General features: G+C 41.9%; 1 protein-coding gene across 1 annotated transcript in view; it reads left to right on the top strand.

Moving 5' to 3' along the window:
- Window positions 1-20,006, top strand: part of KPNA6 (karyopherin alpha 6 (importin alpha 7)) — a 59,780-nt gene that overhangs the window by 285 nt on the left and 39,489 nt on the right. The gene's annotated exons all lie outside the window — the stretch shown is intronic.

Here is a 20,006-nt window from a genome sequence, read left to right as displayed (position 1 = left end):
GGCTGGTTCCAGGGACACCTTGACACGCCTGGAGCCCCCACGTGGTGGTCTCGGGCCGGAGCCAACGCGGTCCCGGGGCCTAGAAATGGGCCTTGCGCCGAGACTGGGGCCGGGGGCCGGGCTCCCGGCGGCAGGCCTGGGCGGCGCTGAGGGAGGCTTCTCCCGGCGTGTGTTTGGCCGACGCGTGTCTTGACTAGGCTCAGTGGCTCGCCCGAACTCAGGAAAGTCCTGCCTACGTCGCGGGGTAGAGTCATCTCGTGAGGGGACGCCAGGCGAGCCAGCTTCAGGCTGGTAACCAGGGGCAGCCAGGCTAAGGGCAGCTTGGGGCGCTGAAGGCCAGGAGAACCTCCCGAGCCGATTCAGAAATCTGGTGGTTCTGTTGGGCTCAGAGTGACAGCCCTCATAGTGGTATTAAACCAGGGACCAAGATTCCTTGGCCATATGTAGGTTGGGGACTTCAGGTTTCTGGGCCGGACCTGGTTAGGAGAAAAGGAGCGACCTGTTGATCTTTATGAGGGGACCCCGGTTGGCAAGGCCTCTGCTCGGAGAGAATACGATGGCGAAGGCTTTGGACTTACAGACATAACCAGCGTGGTAGTTCCTCTCCTGAAGTAAAACCTATTAAGTTTGCTAAGCGCTTTCTAAGCAGGCATTGTTCTGATTGCTTTACATGTCTTGTTTTACTTAATTTTTGTACAACCTAATGAGGTAGTTACTACCGTTATTCTTATTGTACAGATGAGGAAACTGAGGCTTAGAGAGGTAAAGTAACTTACCCAAGGTCACACCGTTAGTGGCTCACTCCAGAGCCCTACTTTGTAAACTGCTGGTTTTCATGGCCTGGCCCTCTAGTGGTTGGGCTTGAAGAAAGGGAAAGAAAGCTTTTTAAGCCTAGGCAAAGTTGTTAAAGGTGTTTTTTGCTTGTGGGCCCACGTTGAAATGTTTAGTCCAGAGTGAATTGCGTATCCCAGTATCATATGTGTGGAGCTAAATGAGATTTTGGAATTGATTTTGTAAGATCTCTAATCCTGAGGAAACATTCCCTTGAGCTGCAAGGAGATGACTTTAGAATCAGATCTGGTATTTTAACCAGGCCTGCCACTTCCTAGCTCTCATCAGGAGAAATCGCTTAAGTGTCAGACTCAGCAGTGCGTATGGAAGGCATCTAGCATAGTCCACAATAAATGTCACTTTCCTTCCTTTCTGAGCCTTACTTTCCACATCTCTAGAAAAGGGGTAGGGGGCAGTGTTGTCAAGGAGTTTGAATCCTAGTAAGGGCTCTATATATATCAGAACAGATTCTTTTCCACCCGCAATCATGTTAGTTCCTTAAGCACTCTGGTTTCCAGAATCCTCCACTGGAGTGATAAGATTGGTAGGCCTGTCTTAGTAGCTGCCGCTTTAAGTATCATTGAAAAAATTTTAGGAGCTTCTGTGTTATAGACTTTGTGTTGGTCTTCAATTTCAGAAACACTGATGCCTCAAAGAGAAGGAACTAATGTTTACTTTGTTAAGCTCAGTTAAATAAATTTGGTAGAGATTTACTCAGTTTTTACAGATTGGGAAACTACCTCAGAGAAGATAACATAGCTGATAAGAAGCAAAGCCAGGACTGAGATTCTTACCCATTTTGCTTTATATAAACCTCTAAAAAGACTTAAGCTCTTAAATAAAGTTAGTCCTTTTCTGGTAGAGTTCAAGATGAAAGTTCTATAGGGAGCAACAAAACCGGACCAAGGTCCTGAAGGGGAATTTTTGTCTAGAGTTAAGAAACTTCCTCCTTTCCAGTTGCATCTCAGGTACCTCTCCCCCATTCCACCTTGCATTTCTGAATATCAGCTCTTTCTTTTTTTGGCTCATCTATGTACCACAGGGATGAAATTAATGTAAGGATACATTTAATCCTAACATCTAATCCAAGGTAGATTGGGTAATCTCCATTTACAATGATAAACTGAGGCTTTGAGAAGATTAGGTAATTAGTGTAAGACTGGTAATCTAGGCCATTTGGGTGCTGGGAACACTAACACGGCCTGCCCTCATACCCTCATGATTTTAGAATCTGCTGTTTTTCACTGCCTCTGAATTGTACTCTCCTACAGCTCTGGACTATATCCTATACTATTTTTGCTGTGTCAAACTTCACTACCCTTAACAGACCTTTATAGTGATTTCACTGCCATTAGGAGCCCTGTAGGGGTGATCTAGAGGTTAAAAAAATAAATAAAGCTAAAATAAAGCTCTGGAGCTTGCTTTATTCTGATGCTCCCTAACAGAGACTACCTCATGAGTCTTGGCAGACTTGGTTGTCTTATCACCATCCCTATTACTTTGCTAACTAGGAATCTGGCAGCCCCTCCCAACCCCCAGGGACTGGTTCTTGATTAATATAAACTCTAAACCAATCATTGTAATTCTGTCTCCCTAGACAGTGATTGATTGAGGCATGCGCATATGATGCAGTTCTGGAAAAAAAAAAAAAAAAAAAAATTAGGTGTGAAGGGAAGCCTGAGGGACTTCTAGAGAAGCCTCCCTTATTTAAAAGAGATTTGCCAGCTTTTATTTTATTATTTGCCAGTTTGTATATTAACCTAGGTTTCCCCAAAGTGCGAGAGCCTCAAAAAAAGACAGAGATAGGAAAGCTATAATAATAATAATAGCCAACATTTATATAGAACTTGCTATGTGCTAGGCACTCTAAGTACTTTCTCAGATTCTCATGTTTTAGTTGAGGAAACTGAAGCACAGAGAAGTTCAGTAACTTGGGAAAGGTTGTAGCTAATAAGTGGAGGAGCCACTTAGTCATTATTGTTCTAACCAGAATATGGGCTATTTAGGGCTGTGTTCTGCCTCTAGAAAGAAAAGAACCCTTTTCTGACTCTGAAATTGCCCTTAGCAATGTTGGGATTATGAGGCAGAATTTATAAATAAAAGCAGGCAATTTTGAAGTGAAGGTAGTCAGCCACTGAGGGTAAGGATAGAGAAGATCTCTTCACAATTTTTGAGCTGCTAAATTAGCCAACTTTCAAACTGTCCTATTTCTGGGCTTAAATGGAATAATGAAAGCCACTTCTAGTTTGCTTTTGGCTGCAAGTAACAAAACCTTTCTAACTGAACCCTTCTGATCAGGAATTAACTCAGCACATCTCTTTTAATTTCTCTCCAGCTTTGTTCAGCCATACCAGTTTTAACAGCTACTTTCAGAGAAGGCACAGAACCATTGATCACCTGCTGTATCCTTCAAACATCAAACTCACTGCCCACTTCCTGGCCTGTTTCCAATGCATTTTTGTTAATGGTGGGACCAATGGCCCAGACACTCGGGCAGGAAACCTAATTTATCTTTGATTTTACTCTTTCTTCCCTTTCTGTATTGGCAGATGTTGAATATTGTATGATCCTGTCACTGAGATCTCCCCTAAATTACTTTGTGTAGGTTTTTCCTACAGCATAGTCCCAAGAAGAGTATTAATTCTGTGGTCTTTAACCTTGCTGAATCTCAGTCTCCTCAAAATGAAAATATGAATAATACTACTTTTAAGATTGTTATTAAAGATTCAGTGAAATATTGATATGAAAAAATACTTTGTAAATTGTAAAGGTGTTACTTAAAAAGCCTTTCAAACTAATCTCTTCTATAGCCTCCCCTACCACTGCCAATTCTGCTGCAGCAATGTTACTAGAACACATACCTGATCTTGTCACTCCACTACTTACTTATCTTGGGAAGTTTCACAGACTCCTAAAATTGTAATCCATAGGTAATGGCATTCAAGGCATTCCACTCAAACTACCTCCTTTGTATTTAAGCATTCCTGGTGGAGAAAGTGGTGAAAGCAAATCCTTTTCCATCCATCTGTTTGGTATGGAAATCTTGCCTGTTGTTGAAAATCTAATTTTTTTTTTTTTGGTGGCTGGCCGGTATGAGGACTCAAACCCTTGACCTTGGTGTTATAACACCTTGTTCTAACCAACTGAGCTAACAGGCCAGCCCCAAAATTTAAGTGCTACCTCTTTCATGAACCTTTCCCAAATACTTTATGCCTTCCAATTTTTTTTTTTGTGACCGGTAAGGGGATCATAACCCTCTTGGTGTCGTCTGCACCGCACTCAGCCAGGGAGCGCACCGGCCATCCAGGATCGAACCCGCTGCGGGAGCACCACTGTGCTCCCAGTGCCGCACTCTCCCGAGTGAGCCACAGGGTCGGCCCTATGCCTTCCAATTTGGAAGTGAGCTCTCCTGAATTCTATAGCATTTTGTTCTTACCTTTCATATAGCCCTTTTCATATCTTTTCTTGTAGTACAGTTATTTCATTCTGTATAATTAGTTCCTTGACCAGTTATTTAATCCCCAGAGCCTCATTTCCTCATCTCTAAAATAGTGATAATAGGGGCCGGCCCGGTGGCGCACTGCTACAGTGCGCCGCTTGGGAGTGTGGCGGCGCTCCCGCCGAGGGTCCGGATCCCACATACAGACCGGTTCCCGCTCACTGGCTGAGTGAGGTGTGGACGCGACACCGAGGGTTGCGATGCCGTTGCCGGTCCCAGTCCGGTACGGGCGCGACACTGAGGGTTGCGATCCGTTGCCGGACACGAAAAAAGACAAAAAGGAAAAAAAATAAATAAATAAAATAGTGATAATAGGATTGTTATGCGGTTTAAATGAGGTAATATCTATAAAGCATTTTAGCATTGTGCTTAGTCTTTGTTTTTGAGGGAAAGGCAGAAACATTATGAATATTTGTCAGAAACTCATACATTTATGTACCCCACAGATATGTACAATCAGCTATATTGCAATAAAAAATAAAATAAAAAGGTTTAGATAGATATCAAAAACCAGAAACTCACACATTTAGATGCTGGGCAGGTAACAGTTACTTTATTAATTGTTTTCTTTTCTTTTTTTTTTTTTTTTTTTTTGCGGCTGACAGGTACAGGGATCCAACCCATGACCGTGGTGTTATAAGGCTGCACTCTAACCAACTGAGCTAACTACCCAGCCCTAATTATTTTATTTTATTTTATTTCATTTTTTTCGTTGTAAATGTTTTTGGGGTACACCTTGTTTCAGTACATGCATATATTATATAATGATCTAATCAGAATAGTTAGCATATCTTCACCTAAACATTTATCATATCTTTGTGGCTATAACATTGAATATATATATACCTCTTTTCTGGCTGTCTTGAATTATGCAATACAATATTATTAACTATTGTCACCCTGAAGTACCAGAACTTATTTTTCCTATCTAACTGTGCCTTTGTAACTTTGTACCCATCAACCAATATTTCTCTGTCCCTCTCTGCACCTCTGGTAACCACTATTCTACTTCTTATTTCTCTCTTTTTTTTCCCTCTCTCTTTTAAATTTAGTTTTCTGAATTGACCCATGATAATTGCATATATTTATGTAGTACAGTATAATATTTGGGTATATTCATACTGTATGCAATGATCATATGAAGGTGCTTAGTATATCCATCACCTCAAGCATTTGTCAGTTCTTTGTGTTAGGAACATTCACCATCATCTCAACTAGCTATTCAAAGACAGATAGTACTTTGTTGTTAACTGTAGTCTCCCTATATTACTGTAGAACCCTAGATCCCATTCTTCTTATCTCTCTACTATTTTGTATCCACTGACCACCCTCTTCCCATCCCTTGCTCCCCTTTCCTTTCCCCCTACCAGACTCTAGTAACCACTATTCTACCCTCTTTCATTATTTTTTCAGCAAATGTTTATTGAGTGCCCATTATGTGCCAGGGACTGTTCTAGGCCCTGGAAGATATAGCAGTGAACAAAACAGACAAAAATCTAGTCTTCTGGTGAAATCCCAGAGTTTACATTGTAGTGGGTAATTTTTTTTTTTTTTTTTTTTTGTCTTTTGTGTTTTTCCATGTCCGGCAACGGATCGCAACCCTCAGTGTTGCCCCCGTACCGGACCGGGGACCGGCAACGGGATTGCAACCCTCGGCGCTGCCCCCGCGCCTCGCTCAGCCAGTTTTTCCGTGTCCGGCAACGGATCGCAACCCTCAGTGTTGCCCCCCCACCGGACCGGGGACCGGCAACGGTATTGCAACCCTCGGTGCTGCTCCCGCGCCTCGCTCAGCCAGTGAGCGGGAACCGGTCTGTATGTGGGATCCGAACCCTCGGGCGGGAGCGCCGCCGCGCTTCCCAAGCGGCGCACTTATCCAGTGCGCCACCGGGCCGGCCCTGTAGTGGGTAATTTTGAATGACATAAACCAAATGGAGACTGGCAGGGAAACTGGAGAGCCCCATTGTTCCAGCCAATTGTTGCAATGGAGGAATGTGGGTATAGTGTTGCTGTATTGCACGATTTCCCATTTCTTTCCACAATCCCTCTCTTGAAGCTGGAAATCTGGATTTTCTTTTCTTCTTTTTTTTTTTTTTTCCTTTTTGTCTTTTTTCGTGTCCGGCAACGGACCGCAACCCTCAGTGTCGCGCCTGTACCGGACCGGGACCGGCAACGGGATCGCGACCCTCGGTGCTGCGCCCGCCCCTTGCTCAGCCAGTGAGCGGGAACCGGTCTGTATGTGGGATCCGAACCCTCGGCGGGAGGGCCTCCGCGCTCCCAAGCAGCGCACTGTAGCAGTGCGCCACCGGCCCGGCCCTGGATTTTCTTTTTTTAATTTATATTTATTTATTTTTTGTGTGGCTTGCTGGTACAAGGATCGAATCCTGGACCTTGGTATTATCAGTACCATGCTCTAACCAACTGAGCTAACTGGCCAGCTGGAAATCTGGATTTTCATATGATATTAACTGCTTTGTAGAATAATGTTACAAGTTAACTTTTAAAATCTAAAAACATTAGTCTAGCCAAAGATAGGATATTTGGGGCCAAATATAGCCATAGTATTGGCTGTCTTATTTGTAAATTTTGCCTGAATTAAAATCTGTATTTTATAAAATATTTCTTAGTCTATATATTTTACAAAATTCTGTATATTTAAACATTTTAAAGGGATGAAGACACATTTTTTAATATCTTGCTGATAACAGTAGCTTTATATATTGAGTAGGTATATTTTTAGGCATAATATATATTTGGAGTATGGTTCACAAAAGATTATAAATCCGTATTTTAAATAGTCTTCTAGATGATTTAAATTTTTGGCTTAGTCCTGATTAGCTGGACATTGTATTATTTTGTTTTGTTTTTTGTAATGTGGCAGGTGAAATTCTGATTCTTTTTTTAATTTTTTTTTGTCCTTTTTTTGAGACCGGCCGCACCGCGCTCAGCCAGTGAGCGCACCGGCCATCCCTATATAGGATCCGAACCCACGGCGGGAGCTCTCCTGCACTCCCAGCGCCGCACTCTCCTGAGTGCGCCACGGGCTCGGCCCTGAAATTCTGATTCTTAAGAGTTCTTCCTTCCAGAGGCATCAGCTGTACCATTTTCTTGTTTCTCTTGTGCTTGTATTATTAGCATTATCTTCCATTCAGTTTCTTGATAGGACTCTTAAGTCACTTATCTATTTTGTGAGTGTTAAACTAGATTATTTATAAATCCACTTAACTAGCAACACAGACTACAGTATGATGCAGTATGTTAAACATGAAGGAACTAGTATCATCACCTGCTTGGTATAACTCCCAGTCTTTCTTCAGGGAAAACTTGGCCATCTGACCAACAGATAAAAGTTGCCAGTATTAATAGATTAATAGATATATTAAATATTAGTAAGGCTTCTCTGTCTATGTCTGTATAAAAATAAATAAATGTTTTTCTTCCCACTCTCCAGTTTATCTTGTGTTCCATACTTTGGAGACCAATATAAAATGATAAATATTTTGGACAAGGCAATCCAGAGTGGTGTGTATGCATATAGTAAGAGAGTCCACCGCAGCCTAGGGTAATCAGGGAAGGTCTTTAAGCTAAGTGAGACCTGACCTACGGATGGGAGTTCTCAGTGGAGGATGGGCAGGAGAATGAGTATTTCAGGCTAGATGGGTTGGTAGCTTGGGGGAATGATGTTTGGACTTCATCCTGAGAACATTGAAATGCTGCTGAAGAGTTTTAATCTCAGAAGTGACATGATCTTATTTGTTTATTTATATATATACATATGTATGTGTGTATGTATATATATACATACATATATGTAGGTGTACAGGTTCTTTAAGTAGTGCTGTGTGTGTGTGTATGTAGGGAGTTCTTTAGTAGTGCGGTAGTCCTGGCAAGAGATGATGATGGCAGCGATTGAGGTGGTAATAGTAAGGAATAAGAGAGTTATGAATTTGATTTAGCAGGACTTGGTTTTCATTTTATCTGGGGGCCAAAGCTGAGGGGGAAAAATCAAGCATGACTCCCAGGCCTCTTAGCTTGAGCAGCAGGATGAATAGTGGTACTATTAACTGAGATGAGTTTAAATTTGCATGTTTTGAGGTGTCTGTGACCTCCAAGGGAACGTGTCCAAAAAGCAATTGAATGTAAAATTCTGGAGCTTGAGACTGAGGTCTGGGAATGGAGATAGAGGTTTGATCATCTATCCACCTATGTATATCTATATATGATAACTGAAACCATGGGAGTCACTGATAGCACCTAGGAAAACTGTGTCATGAGAGATGGACTAAAAAGAAAACCCCAAAGTACACCAGCTTTAATGTACAGGAAGAGGGGAAACAGCAGCCAGAGTTGGAGGACAAAAACAAGGATTGGTGTCTCAAAAACCAAGGGAATGAGTATTTCAAGAAGAAAAAATGATTGTCAGGATTGAGTGCTGCCAAGAGGACAAGCGAAAAAAGGACTGCATCATGTACTTGATCAGTGGCCTTTACAAAAGCAGTTTTGATAGGATGGAAGCAAATTGGAGTGAGGAAATAAGAAATGAGAGAGGAGAGGCAAACCGTTTTAAGAAGTTTGGGTGTAAGGAGAGAACAGGCAGGTTGATGAAGCTCTTCTAATGTCGAGGCAAGAGATTATGAAGACCTGAATTAGGGCAATGGCAGTAGAAATGGAGAAAAAGAGATAGAGTCCAGAAATGATTAGAAAGTAAAGCCACTCTTAGGGCCGGCCCATGGCTCACTTGGGAGAGTGTGGTGCTGATAACACCAAGGCCCCGGGTTTGGATCCCATATAGGGATGGCCGGTTCGCTCACTGGCTGAGCGTGGTGCTGACAACACCAAGTCAAGGGTTACAATATCCTCTCTGGGCCGGCCCGTGGCTCACTCGGGAGAGTGTGGTGCTGATAACACCAAGGCCCCGGGTTTGGATCCCATATAGGGATGGCCGGTTCGCTCACTGGCTGAGCGTGGTGCTGACAACACCAAGTCAAGGGTTACAATATCCTCTCTGGGCCGGCCCGTGGCTCACTCGGGAGAGTGTGGTGCTGATAACACCAAGGCCCCGGGTTTGGATCCCATATAGGGATGGCCGGTTCGCTCACTGGCTGAGCGTGGTGCTGACAACACCAAGTCAAGGGTTACAATATCCTCTCTGGGCCGGCCCGTGGCTCACTCGGGAGAGTGTGGTGCTGATAACACCAAGGCCCCGGGTTTGGATCCCATATAGGGATGGCCGGTTCGCTCACTGGCTGAGCGTGGTGCTGACAACACCAAGTCAAGGGTTACAATATCCTCTCTGGGCCGGCCCGTGGCTCACTCGGGAGAGTGTGGTGCTGATAACACCAAGGCCCCGGGTTTGGATCCCATATAGGGATGGCCGGTTCGCTCACTGGCTGAGCGTGGTGCTGACAACACCAAGTCAAGGGTTACAATATCCTCTCTGGGCCGGCCCGTGGCTCACTCGGGAGAGTGTGGTGCTGATAACACCAAGGCCCCGGGTTTGGATCCCATATAGGGATGGCCGGTTCGCTCACTGGCTGAGCGTGGTGCTGACAACACCAAGTCAAGGGTTAATCCAAACCCGGGGCCTTGGTGTTATCAGCACCACACTCTCCCGAGTGAGCCACGGGCCGGCCCAGAGAGGATATTGTTATATCAGTGTTTCTCAACCTTTTTTTTTTAATCTCCCTCCTAAGGAGACTTTTTTTTTTTTTTTTTTAAATAAAGATGACCGGTAAGGGGATCTTAACCCTTGACTTGGTGTTGTCGGCACCACACTCTCCCAAGTGAGCCACAGGCCGGCCCTCTAAGGAGACTTTTTAGACCAGTGTACCTGTCCTATGAAATGTTCATGCACAGATATACTCTATATCTTTTTATGTACTATATCTGTGCTTTATACATGAAAAGGATAAGTATAAAGCTTATTTTTTATTCACTACAGGGTTAAGAATGACTAAATTTCTAGGTTAAAAGTTAAACCAAAAGTATTTGCGTTTAACTAAATGTTTACAGCTGTATTTGCTATGTAACTTTTACTATAGTTTATTTACTTATATAAATTGTAATGCATCAAGTTATAATTCAATTTGGTAATTTATGTAAATACATAAGCAATGTAATAAAATTTTTAAAAAATTATTTAAAACTGTTATTTGTCCAGTAAAAGTAAAACAGTAGAAAAAATCAGTTTCTTAAAGTCATTTTTTAGTGAACTTTTTAACTTTTGCTTGATGGTTACCAAAGCCCAAGACACACACACAAAAGCACTGAGGGTGAAATATAACATTCAAAGGCAGCCAACAGGAATGTGCAGGCCGCCTTTTCCATATGACTTCGAGATCTGGCAATCAATCAAGAAAAGAAAGTCCCCAGTCATGACCATCTATTCACCATAATTTTGTAGCATAGATCTTGCATACTTTTGTCTACTTCTCATGAAGTCACTCAGTGCCGTTCTTGTAATACTAAGATTTTGTCAGATAAGGTTGAGCTTTGGAGGACCACATACCATTGTAATATCAAAGTCCCATGCCCCCAGAACTAATTTTACCCTTTTATTTGAGATATTGCCCTCATTGAGAATGCATGCCTTATAAGAAAATATTCATGCCAGATGTTTCAGGATTCTAATTTTTTGAATTTTAGAAAGGCATTACAGTACATACAACTTGGATAACACCTCCAGCAGGGTCTGGGATATAACCCTATAGAGCTAGATACTATTAATATTTCTGTAGCGAAAGTAATACCCATTTGGATATAAGTTGAGTGGGATAAAAAAGGACTATAAATAGTTTCACATCAGTTTAGCTAAGATTTTTGCTTCTAAATGTGTTTTGAAGCCATATTTACTAAAAACATTCCTATTTTTATAGCTCTTTTCTTTTCTTTTTTTTTTTTTTTTGTCCTTTTTGAGACCGGCCGCACCGCGCTCAGCCAGTGAGTGCTGTGAGCGCACCGCTCATCCCTATATAGGGTCCGAACCCGTGGCGGGAGCGCTGCTGCGCTCCCAGCGCCGCACTCTCCCGAGTGCGCCACGGGCTCGGCCCTAGCTCTTTTCATTTTAAAATTCCATGTAAGGGAGTGCGGATTATGAATTTAGAGAAATATATAAGGAGCAGGTTTATGGAAAAGATGATGGCTTTTTAAAAAAAATGTTTGTGGTGCTTGTGTGACCTCAAGTATTAGGTATGTACTGCATAAGTCATCAGCATTTAAATTTCCAGGGGGCTATAATTGTCTAATGAGACATAATTGGAATTGTTCACCTTGGAGTGAAGTAAATGATAGGGAATAAGCCCTTTTTTAAACCCCTGGATCATTAGTTGTTTTTTTTTTTTTTTTTTAAAGATGACCGGTAAGGGGATCCCAACCCTTGACTTGGTGTTGTCAGCACCACGCTCAGCCAGCGAGCAAACCGGCCATCCCTATATAGGATCCGAACCCGTGGCCCTGGTGTTATCAGCACCGCACTCTACCAAGTGAGCCACGGGCCGGCCTTGGATCATTAGTTTTTACAGTCTAGTTTTTAAGAGAATAGAGATGGAATAGAAGGATGAAGATTGAGAAAAGGGTTCTAGAGTGTTACAAGGAAGGAAAACAAAAGGCAATCCATTTAATAGAAACCAAGAAAATATATTTCTCCTCTTTGACCCTAACTTGCTGAAAATTGCCCTTATGAGGAATTGAGGCCTTTCACTGTAGCAGCTGAAAAGAAAAAGGAAATACTGCTGATTTGACATTAGGCCCTAGACACTCTCACATTACCTCATTAAGCCTACAGAGCCCTGTAAAGTTTATTATCCGTATTTTAGTGAGGTAGAAGTGAGACTCAAAGGTAGTGGGTAATTTGCCCATGTTTATGCAGTTTGGTTTGGAACCTAACTCACCTGACTCCCAAATCAGTGCTCTTGCCACTGCATCATGTTAGAAGAAGGTGATAAGTTTGAGGAGCGTCGCTGGATGTCTGTTCATTGTGTGTCTTCCTAGGTGGGGAAGATTCCCTTTGCATGGCCTCTAAGTCTGGCTCTTCTCCATATTGCTCTGGACCTTTCCACATGGGGCCTTAGAAGATTGCCTCCCAAATCTAGCTCCCTCTTTTTCAATTAATGTATACAGGCTAGAGAAACCCCTGTTTTTAATTTGTCAGAAGGCTCTTTGTCATATTATTAAGAGTTAAAATGAAGAGCTAATCAGAGGGGTTTGTGTAGTTCAGCTCAGACAATGCAGAAACTTCCTTGTCTGAAGACTGGGGTTGGGAGTGGGGGATGCTGCAAGATATAGGCCAGGTAGCCGGCAGTTTCATGGTTCTGTCTCAGGCATTTTGCTGTATGGACCTTAGTTTTAATGCTTCTCTAACCAACCTGATCTTGTTCCCCAAACTGACCCTGGGCTTTTTTTTTTTTTCTGACCAGTAAGGGGATCGCAACCCTCAGCACGGTGTGGTCCGCACCACGCTCAGCCAGCGAGGGCACCGGCCATCCCGATATAGGATCCAAACCCGCAGCCTCTGCGCTACCAGTGCCACACTCTCCTGAGTGAGCCACGGGGCTGGCCCTGGGCTTTCTGATCTGATCTTTGCACTTGGTGTACTACTCACCCTCCCCACCCCATCACCTTCAGACTGTCTCAACCATCTAGCTTCAAAGACCACTTCAGTAAAAATAGTTCTCACTCCCACCCTCTGAACTTATTGCACGCTTATATTCATTATCTTTTATATTTTTAATGCTATGAGTCTAAACTAAGTTGTAAAGCTTCCTGAAGGCAGAAACATTTACACAGTGCCTGGCACACTGTTTGAATCAGTGTGGAGATAACCATCTGGAGAGATATATACACACACACATACATGTGTGCAAGTGCTTAGGAGATATTCAGTGAATATTTTGGGGTTGGTTTAAATGAAAGTTGAGCTCGTTAGGAAGATGAGTCAATTTGGAGATAACCATTTGGAGATATATACAATTGTATACACATACATATACATTTATGCATGTATATATATACACACATAAGCATATGAAGGTGCTTAGGAGATATTCAGTGAATATTTTCTGGATCAACTCAAATGGAAGTTGAGCTCTTTGGTTTCCCTACTTTAAATAATTCATTTTAGTCCCTTGTAGCACCTTGGTAGTAGTAGCAGTGGGGTGTCCCTAGGAAGGTAAGAGCTACTAGATTCTGCACATTCCACAAGAGATGGTTGGAAAATTCCTTTTGGAGAAATTGTTTGGACTGTGGCTATCCTAGTCCTCTCCTGTGTCTCCCCCCAACCCCTTACCCCTCTTCCATAGGTCTCTGCATTTCAAGGCCAAAGGACTAGTAAACTCTAGGAGAGACTTATGGTTAGAGAATTGAAGAACTAGGACTATGATCTAACTGTTTGATTCAGTACCTTAGTGCTCCGTATTTCACTTAAACTCTGAGCTTTGAATATAGTCATGTGTGCAGAAGATAGTTTTCCAGAGGTGGCCTTCAGTTAAACCATGCAGTTTATAAATTTAGATTTGTTTCCTAGACTGATTGTTTTTCAGCCCAGTCCTGTGAGGATGCTACCAGAATATGAGCAGCCTTAATTATGGCCCCATTTTGGACTGACCCAATTGTCCAGTAAAAGAGGAATCTCTCCCATTGTGTTGGTGACTAGCAGTTTTGACAGGCTTGCAAATAACACCCTGAGAGCCTCATGCTGTCGGACCTGTTTCATTCTGTTTTGTTTGCAGTATTTCCTGGTTATGAAACTCTGAGAGAAATTCAGGAAGTTTGAAAAGCCATTTCCAAATTTAATCCTACCTTAGCAGCGTAGCATTTTACTATTTTTTTTTTTTTATCCTATATAAAGATGACCGGTAAGGGGATCTCAACCCTTGGCTTGGTGTTGTCAGCACCACGCTCAGCCAGTGAGCAAACCGGCCATCCCTATATAGGATCCGAACCCGTGGCCTTGGTGTTATCAGCACCGCACTCTACTGAGTGAGCCACAGGCCGGCCTGCATTTTACTATTTATAAAGTACTTTCATGTATGTTTTCATTTGGTCTTCACTGTAACTCTGAAGTAGGCAGGGAAAAGGTAAGAAAATTAAGATACAGGTAAGTGATCCCAAGTTGCACAATTCTTAAGTAGAAATACCAAGAATCAGGTCATCTGTCTTTGCAGATCTTTTCACCAGTATAACACTTCTTCCGGTGTTCCTGTTGATAGTCCATCCAGCACAGCTGCCTTCTCTCAATGCTAGATACTTTTTTCTATTACAAACCCTTCAAGGTATTCTCTCCATTCACATAATGTTAAACTTTTTAAAAAAGATTTTCAAATCCTGCAACAGACTTAAATGGTATTAATGTCAGCTCATCCTATTTTCCTCAACTTTCCATCATTAATGCTGCTGCCACAATCACCATTTCCCCAACACACACACACACACACACCCTTCAAATTCAAGAACTGGGAGGATTAACTTAAATGGTTGTTTTGTTTTTTCCTTTGAAGTGACACAGAGCCTTCAAGTGACTGCCAGCCCCTAAATTTTCTACTTCTGTGCATATTAGTGTTTGTTTCATACAATATAAGTATTCCCTATTCGTGGAAAGAACTTGATCACACCTCATTTGAGAGATTGAATCAGTAGTGTAGTCGAATCTAAGAGCAGCAATGACACTCGTGGGAGCAAACTCCTTCCAGGAGACAATGGGAGTCATCCCCTTGTGGTTGGTATTCTATTAAGTAAGTATATGTAATGTTGAGAACATTAGCTTTCATCAGAAAAACCTGGATTAGGGGGCCCGGCCTGTGGCTCACTCAGGAGAGTGCGGTGCTGATAACACCAAGGCCCCGGGTTCGGATCCCATATAGGGATGGCCGGTTTGCTCACTGGGTGATCATGGTGCTGACAACATCTAGTCAAGGGTTAAGATCCCCTTACCGGTCATCTTTTTTAAAAAAAAGAAAAACCTGGATTAGGCTCTCCCGGTTATTAGTGGGGTCTTTTTGCAAGTTATGCCTGTTTCCACACCTCTAAAATGGGAGTTTCTATATAAGCTTAGGCCAAGCAAATCATTACCAATCACATATAAATTTCCCTGGGAATGCCCCTTCTTTAGAGATTAGAGGTTGACTTTGAGATATTTAAAAGATCTTTCAAATATGATGTCCTCATTTTTAGACTGGATTTAGTATGTAAAACCTTATAACTATGACCAGAGACTTTGGAATGCTTTCTGTACTGAACTTGAGAAGACCGCTTCATATTTAGCAGTGAGGACAGAGATGTGTGACTTTCTTGATCTGCCTTGGTACCTGATAGAGGTTCCCTCCTAGCAGGACATAGAACATAAGTAACTTGACATAGGAAAGGAACTTGTATACTGCAAATTAATTTGGTATAATAGGTTGGTTTAATCACAAAAATCATTAACACTGAAGGCATCTCAAAGATAAGTTTATTAAGAAAGGACTTTTGTGGATCACTGATGTATTTTATCTTAATGTGCTAATTGTTGGGCCGAGCCCCTGGCGCACTCGGGAGAGTGCGGCACTGGGAGCGCAGCGACGCTCCTGCCACGGGTTCGGATCCTATATGGGAGTGGCCGGTGCGCTCACTGGCTGAGCGCGGTGTGGACGACACCACACCAAGGGTTGCGATCCCCTTACCGGTCACGAAAAAGACAAAAGAAAAAAAAAAGTGCTAACTGCTGTATATAATGCCTAAAAGGAATAGGTCTCCATATTCAAAAGAATGAAGTTGGACCCCTGTCTCACACCATACACAGAAACTAACTCACTGGATCAAAGACCCAAATGTAAGAGCTAAACATAAAAATTCTTATAAGAAAACATAGGTGTAAATCTTTATGACCTTGGATTAGGCAATGGTTTGTTAGATACGACGCAAAAAACACAAGCAACCAAAATATATTTCATGTTTCAAAAGACATCATCAAGAAAGTGAAAGGACAACCTGCTGAATAAAGAAAATTACTTGCAAATTACATATTTAATAAGGGATTTGTATCTAGAATATATAAAGAACTCTTAACAACTCAATAGTAGAAAGATAACCCAGTTAAAAAATGGGCAAAGGATATGAATAGACATTTCTCTAAAGAAGAAATGGCCAACAAGTACATGAAAAGATGCTTAACATTATTAGTCATCGAGGAAATGGCAAATCAAAACCATAATGAGATACCACTTCACACCCAATCTATTATTATTATTATTATTATTATTTTTTTTTTTTTAAAGATGACCAGTAAGGGAATCTTAACCCTTGACTTGGTGTTGTCAGCACCACGCTCTCCCAAGTGAGCTAACCAGCCATCCCTATATAGGGATCCGAACCCGTGGCCTTGGTGTCATCAGCACCACACTCTCCCAAGTGAGCCATGGGCCGCCCCGCACCCAATCTATTATAAAGGCTGATAATAACAAGTGTTGGTGAAGATGTGGAAAAATTGGAGCCTTCACACTGCTTCTGGGATTGTAAAGTGGTGCAGCCAATTTGGAAAACACTTATGCAGTTCCTCAAAAGTTAAATAGTTACTATATGGCCCAGCACTTTCATTCCCAGGTATATATCCAAGAGAAATTAAAACATGTATCCACATAAAAACTTGTACACAAATATTCATAGCAGCATTCTTCCTTATAACCCAAAAGTAGGAAATACCCAAATGTCTGTCAACTGATGAATGGATAAATAAAATGTACTGTATATCCATATAAAAAAATACTATTGGGCAATAAGAAGAATGAAGTATTGATACATTCACGTACTTCTACATGGATGAAATTTGAAATCATCATGCTAAGTGAAAGAAGCCAGTCAGAAAAAGCCACATATTTTATAATTCCATTTAGATGTCCATTGCAGGCAAATCTATAGAGACAGAGAATAGATTAGTGATTGCTGAGGGTTTGGGGGGCAGTGGGGAGGAGATTGGGCATGACAGCTAAAAAAGATGGGGTTTTCTTGTTTTTAGGGTGAAAGATGTTCTAAAATCGATTGTAGTGATGTTTGCAAAAATCTGAATATACTAAAAATCATGGACTCATACACTTTAAATGGGTTAATTGTATGGTATGTTAATTGTATCTCAATAAAACTGTTACCAAAAAAAAAAAGAAGAAAGAAAGAAAAGAATAGGACTTCCTCTTTGCCCACAGGACACTTAAAGTCTGCTCAAAGAGACAGAATCACTTAAAAATGATAACATTCTCTTTAATTTGTATTAATAAAGCTAATCAGAGGCTGCAAACTGGTAGGCTGTAGGCCACATTTGGCTTGCAGCAGGTGTGTTTTACAGGGATTAATACAATATTTTTCAAAAACTGAACAATTGACTATATAAAGTCAATTAACTGTGAATGAAATCTACATTTCTACTTTTCTCTTGAAAATCTAGCAAGTCTAACAAATGGGAGAGAAAGGTGAATGAAAATACTTAAGGACTGCTTCAGGGTCCCAAACTAGGACAAGTGTAAACTACTTAAGTAGGTCTCATTCACAGTGATGGAAACCTTCTAATAATTGGAGCTGTGTGAAATGAAATGGGCTCCTTTTGGAATAATATGTTTCTTATCACTCGTTGTATTCAGGATCGGTATAGGTCAGGGAAAGAGATGAGTGCTTCAGAGTATCAGAGAAGAGACCAGACTAATAACCTAAGTCTGTTCCGATTCAGCCTGTGTATTCTGTTTGATAAAGTGCCAAATTATGTGGAAGAAGCAGAATAAGATTCTCTAGACTTTTATTCCTCTCCATTTTGTTCCATTTGGAGTGATGATATAGCATGAAAGACATCATACTCTATAACTTCGAGCCTCTCAGGTTCTGGAATCAAAGCCTAAAAAGTAGACCCTAAAGCTATAGTTATTTATTTATTCTTGAAGCCAAGTTTCAGAAACTTGGCTTTCCGAATACACTTGAGTGTTCTCTTCATGGATAATGAAAATTATGTAATTGCTCATATTGCTTTATTTTGACTGCTAGGTAGCTGATATGCCAAAATGCCACTCAGTTTTAATAATTCAGTGATTCGTTGGGTTCTGCTTATTGCATTTATCTTTTCTCATTTTCTGTACAAATTTGTATACCGTAGGCCGGCCCGGTGGCGCACTGCTACAGTGCGCCGCTTGGGAGCGCGGTGGCGCTCCTGCCGAGGGTTTGGATCCCACATACAGACCGGCCACTCACTGGCTGAGCGAGGTGCGGGTCCAACACCGAGGGTTGTGGGGTTTGGATCCCACATACAGACCGGCCACTCACTGGCTGAGCGAGGTGCGGGTCCAACACTGAGGGTTGTGATCCTGTTGCTGGTCCCGGTCCAGTACGGGCACGACACTGAGGGTTGCGATCCGTTGCCGGTCACGAAAAAAGACAAAAAGGAAAAAAAAAAAATTTGTATACCGTAATTCCCCTCCTTACCCATGGTTTCACTTTCTGCAATTTCAGTTACCCATAGTCAACTGAGGTCCAAAAGTATTAAATGGAAAATTTCAGAAATAACTCATAAGTTTTAAATTGTATGCCATTCTGAGTTGCGTGATGAAATCTTGCACTGTCCTACCATTCTGCCTGGGACATGAATCATCTCTTTGTCTAGCACATCCACACTGTATATGCTACATGCACATTAGTCACTTAGTAGCCATCTTGGTTATCAGATAGACTGTCCTGGTATCCCACAGTGCTTGGGTTCTAATAACTCTATTTTACTTAATAATGGCCCCAAAGTGGCAAGAGTAGTGATGCTTGCATATCGTTGTGATTGTTCTGTTTTACTCTTAGTTATTGTTAATCTTTTACTGTGTTTAATTTATAAATTAAACTTCATCATGGGTATGTATGTATAGGAAAAAACATAGTATATATAGGATTCAATACTATCTGTAGTTTCTCACTACGGGTCGTAGAACATATACCCCCAGCAGATGAGGAGGAACTCCTATATTCCTAGTCCAGATTCTTGTTTGTAAATTTTTATTTTCTTGAACTTATCGTAAACGACTTCAGATCCTTTGGAAAACTGACATGTAAAATGCTGGATGGAACATTTGAGAGCATGCTGTGTGCTGTGCACTGTGCTGTACACTCAAAGATAAATACAAGAGTTCTTGCTCTCAAAGATTTAGTGGTCTAGAACGGAGAGACAATGAGGGTGTGAACTAAAACAGTGTTATTGGGGCCAAGCCTGTGGCGCACTTGGGCGAGTGCCGCGCTGGGAGCGCAGCAGCGCTCCCGCCGTGAGTTCGGATCCTATATAGGGATGACCAGTGCGCTCACAGCGCTCACTGGCTGAGGGCAGTGCGGCCGGTCTCAAAAAGGACAAAAAAATAAATAAATAAAACAGTGTTATTGGAGGCAGACAGTAGGAACCAATTTGGGGTAACAAGTAAAAATCAATTTACCAACCTGTTGTCTTCGGGGAGGAGAAAGTGTTCATTGCTGACTTTAAGACCAGGTGAATGGTGGTGACATCAACTCTGAAAGAGGGTTTAGAGAGAAAGTGAAGTAGAGAGAGCCAGTGGCAAGAGGTTCTGACAATAGGGATTTGGAAATTGGTGTAAAAGTAGAAGTTGATTGACAGCCACCAAAAAAAAAAAAAAAAAGGTAGAGGTTGAGCAACCCTAAGAGAGATCATGCGCAGGGAATTGGGGGGGGGGGGGCCCCCGCC

The sequence above is a fragment of the Galeopterus variegatus genome, unplaced genomic scaffold, assembly GCF_000696425.1.
Source record: "Galeopterus variegatus unplaced genomic scaffold, G_variegatus-3.0.2 Scaffold1648, whole genome shotgun sequence".
In the NCBI taxonomy this organism is placed as follows: domain Eukaryota; kingdom Metazoa; phylum Chordata; class Mammalia; order Dermoptera; family Cynocephalidae; genus Galeopterus; species Galeopterus variegatus.
The sequence above is the reverse complement of the archived record's forward strand: the minus strand, read 5'-3'. Positions and strand labels throughout refer to the sequence as shown.